This window comes from Triticum urartu, chromosome 6A, assembly GCF_056163025.1.
Source record: "Triticum urartu cultivar PI428250 chromosome 6A, HENAU_Tu73, whole genome shotgun sequence".
Lineage (NCBI taxonomy): Eukaryota > Viridiplantae > Streptophyta > Magnoliopsida > Poales > Poaceae > Triticum > Triticum urartu.
Genome location: NC_141878.1, coordinates 219,319,101 through 219,323,928, shown reverse-complemented (window position 1 = coordinate 219,323,928; position 4,828 = coordinate 219,319,101).

Below are 4,828 nucleotides of genomic sequence, written 5' to 3'. Positions count from 1 at the left end.
CAAGTGCAGGGAATCATCGTAGCAATTTCCAAAGGTGGAAGTGATAAGTATGGAGTCTCGAACCCACAAGGAGCTAAAGGTAAGATCAATATTCTCTCAAGCCATATCTTCCACTGATACGACTCTACGTACACTGAACGTTTGCTTCCAACTAGAAATGAGAAATAAAACTACGTTGTGGGTATGAAGTGGATAACTTTGTATGATATCGGAGAGCTAAAATATAAAAGTAGGTGCTGTTATCATAAAGTTAGAATATATTACTAAATATTATAAATAGCGAGTGTGGAATAATGGTGGATCGGTGTGCGGAATTGTCCTAGGCAATTGTTAACAAAACCGGTAATCACTATTGCAGTTTCATATGAGGGAGAGGCATAAGCTAACATACTTTCTCTTCTTGGATCATATGCACTTATGATTGGAACTCTAGCAAGCATCCGCAACGACTAAAGATCATTAAGTTCAAACCCAACCATAGCATTAAAGCATCAAGTCCTTTTTATCCCATACGCAACAACCCCCTTGCTCGGGTTTGTGTTTCAGTCACTCACGCAACCCACTATAAGCGAATCATAAACGTATTGCAACACCATATAGCAGGAATCTCTCATGCTTGCGCGGCACAGAGGGCACCATAGGGCAGCACCAAAGTAAGACATACAACTCATACCAATCTAGATCATCAATCAACCCAAAAGACAAGGGATATCTACTCAGAACATCATAGGATGGCAACACATCATTGGATCATAATATGTGGCATAAAGCACCATGTTCAAGTAGGAATTACAGCGGGGTGTGGGAGAGTGGACCACGTAAAAGAGATGAGGATGGTGGTGATGATGGTGATGTTGATGAAGACGATCACCGCGGCGATGATTCCCCTCTCGATGGCACTCCGGTACCACCAAGAGAGAGGAGGAGAGGTTCTCCCCCTTGTGCTTCCTCCTCCATGGCCTCCCCCCTAGATGGGGAGAGGTTCTCCCTCTGGTCCTTGGCCTTCATGACGATAATGGCCCCTCCGGGATCCTCCTCCATGCCCTCCGGTGATGATGGCCCCTCCAGTAGGGTGCCAGAGAGGGCCTAGATTGGTTTTCGGTGGCTACGGAGGCTTCTGGCGGCGGAACTCCCGATCTAGGTTAATTTTCCGAGGTTTTGTATTTATAGGAATTTTTGGCATCGGTCTCACGTCAAGGAGGTGCCCGAGGCATCCACGAGGCAGGCCCACGCGCCTGGGGGCGGGCAGTGGGCGCGCCCCCCACCATCGTGGACGCCCCGGGACTCTCCTGGCCCAACTCTTTTACTCCGGGGTCTTCTTTTGGTCCATAAAAAATCGTCAAAATTTGGCACGTCAATTGGACTCCGTTTGATATTACTTTTCTATACAACTCAAAAACAAGGAAAAAACAGAAACTGGCACCGGGCACTAGGTTAATAGGTTAGTCCCAAAAATCATATAAAATAGCATATAAATGCATATAAAACATCCAAGGTTGATAATATAATAGCATGAATACTTCATAAATTATAGATATGTTGGAGACGTATCATACATCAACCAAGGCTTCATGTTTTTTTGGAATTAAAATTCCATGTCACTCCATGCTTAATTGTGTCGTAGCCGTTACACCAATATGTTTGAAAATTCCTTCCAATTTACTACACATGGAATTAAATCTCACACAAGTGCACAAAATATGATTTTTCAAACCGTTATGGTTACCTGTTGCATGTACATGTAGTTCAAATTTCAATTATGGTCATTAAATGGCTAGAAAATTACTTAAATGTCTTAGAAGGTCAAATGAGCCCTGAAATTTTCCAAAATTAGACATGACTATTGTATTAGTACTAAAAAAAATTCTCATTCATTTAAAACACCATCCGTTGGCACTTTATTCCAAATTCGTCTTTCACAGCTAATAAAAAATATCTACAATATCACACACAATTGTTTTATAGGAACCGTTTGTGATGAAAATATCTAGGTTTATTTAAGTCTCCCTCTTTAAGCTTCGCCGGCTCGTCTGCTCTAGTGCCGGCAACCCCCGAATCCACGAACCCCAATCCCCATTCCCGAACCCCCTTCTTGCAAAGATGACGCCCTGGAAACGCTTCGTGAAGTCCCATACGATGGCTGCCCCCCCCCCCCCCCGAGCGCTGCCGCCTACGCCGAGAGTGCCGCCGCATCCACATTGAGCGCAACCGCTTTCGCCGAGAGCGCTCGAGCTCCCGTCTGTGTCGCAGATGTCACCCTAGCCCGGGTCGAGGCCATCCACGGCAAGATCGAGGATGCACACGCCAATATATTCCATGCCACCTTAAACTCTGGCATGCAACCCATGTCTGAAAAGGCGGCGGTGGCCATGGAGCACCTGTTTCCTCATGAGGTCGCCGAGCAGGAGCTGGAGATGCAGGAGGTGGCGGAGATCGAGGAGCGCCGGGAGGAGGAGTTGCGCGTGGCTAAGGTCGAGGTAGAGAAGAGTCTGTCCATCGAGGAATCGGCGGTGGAGTACCAACGCGAGCTCTGGCGCAGCCACTACTACGAGTACTAAAACCTTGAGGGCGGCGCCGAGGATGAGGACGAGGGCGAGGACACGGTCGACTCCAGTAGGGGGGGAGACGCGGAGTCCACCAACGGCGGCATGTCGCCAGGACAAGTCATCGACGTCTCATCTCACAGCGGCGATGCATAGGCCGGGGCAGCGGCGGATTTTTAATTATGCGTACTTAGGCTTTGTTTTTAATGCTGGTCTTTTGTTAAAGCAATGTTTAGGTCAACTGGCTCTGTATAATTACTAAAATTGCTCAATTCAGTAAGTGTAGTCTGTCTGCTGTACGCTCTTTTGTGTGCCCAAATTAGCAAGCGATGTTAAATTATGCAATGACGTACCCGGGGAAATTTCCAAAAATTTGAATCAAACTCATCCCATGCGCGTAAAGCAGAAGAATCGTTTGCGATGCACACAATCGTTCAAAGTGAATGGTCCGGTGGCACCGCGCGCGTTCAAAGTGAATGTGCCCATGCCTTGAGACCAAAATTTGAATTATCAAACTCATCTCATGCGCGTAAAGCAGAAGAATCATTTGCGATGCACACAATCGTTCAAAGTGAATGGTCTGGCGGCACCGCGCACAAAGTTTCCCTCCACATTTCCAAAATTTTGGCCTACCGCCAAAATATCTACCCCCTTTCCCCCTTCCCAACCCCTTTTCTCCCCGACCACAAGTCACATTTGCCCTGTTTCCTCCTTCCTTGCTAAGCTATAGTCGCTTCCTCGCCCTCGCCGTCTCACATCCTACCACCGGGGTCGCCATGGTCTTCTTCAAAGACATCTCCAGCGGTTCCTCCTCCGGCGACTACTCCTTCACCACCCGGGTATGCCTATCTTCTCTCTCTCTCTCGGGCTTTGACTTGGAATGAAGGATTTTTAGCCGGAGGTCGATTTGAGTCGTTTCTTCCTCTTGTAGCTCCCTAAGACCATTAGTGGCAACAAATGGAGCGAGGTGGCTGAAGATCTATCTGCTCGTTGTCACCATCAATCTCCATGCGTGAAGCTAGTTGCGTTTGATTCTGTGGACAGTGGGAGGAAGTTTTTGGCATGTGTAGAGAAGGTTAGAACCTCTTTCGTTGTTACAAATCATTTGTTAGATGTGATTCAGACACTGTCACGGTCCCAACCCATTCATACCACACCTTCAACCAAACGCATCCTAAGACAATGTCACAGTTTGTACCTAGTATCTTAAATTGTTGCCATCTCATCAGTGGTGCCATTAGAAAATTATTTGGCACTGCTTCAGCAGTTTGTGTAGCCAACTTTGGTCCACACATCCGAGCAGCCAAGTAGTAAAATACTAAATCTTTATGGATGAAGGAACTGGGCATCAGAGCAACTACCTGCTCCGAAGTCTGGGTTCCTGATTTTTTTTCTGCTGCATCGGGTCGCCAGTGCAGGGCACCGGTGCGAGATGTAGGAACAGTTGTCTTTACCCCATTTTTGGCATACATAGTGGACGACCTTATTGCTATTAGTTCTATGTTTCTAATTTTGTGCATGTACACACCTGTTAGTATCAATTTGCTGTCATCCAAACACCGTCGCTATGCTGTTGCAGTTATATTTACCTTCCTCATAAAATGTTCAATTTGTTATTTATTGTACATGAGTAAGAACTTGTAGCGTCATTGTAGTTAATTATAGCTTCTGATGTTCCAGAATTTGGTTGTTGTCTCAGTACCAATTATTTCATTTGCACATTGATCTTCTTGAGAAGATATGTCATAATTAACATGTTTCTTCAGTTTTTCAAAATAAGCATTGGTGATTTTCTATGTTGCTATAAACCCATTTCCCCTACAATTGTTACTAATCTAGTTTTAAATATTATAGGATGAACGGAAGTGTTCTTACTTGGAGTGGGTTGATCAAGAATGGCCACCGTCTTTGAAGATGTGCCTAACGAAGCTCTGGAGCATGTATGAGGAAAAGAACACACATAGGCTTAGAGAAAGTCTTATCAACGCTGAAGCATATTTCAGGATGCGGGATAAAAAGTTGAAGGTGGAGAATGAGCTCAGATTTTTTAAATCATACTTTGCTAAGATGGTGTTGGCGAAGGAGGAGGCACTTTCCCAGTTGGCCCGTGCAAAATGGGTTCTTACTGAACTGAAAGCAAAGGTGGATAAGACGAGCCTGTATTATCTCGATTAGGGAAATGAATATATTGTTCTTATGAAGTTGAACTAGCTATATGTTGTATTGTGTTGTTTTCATGTAGCTACCGTACTATGATGTTATAATATATTTCTGTGCCTGATATG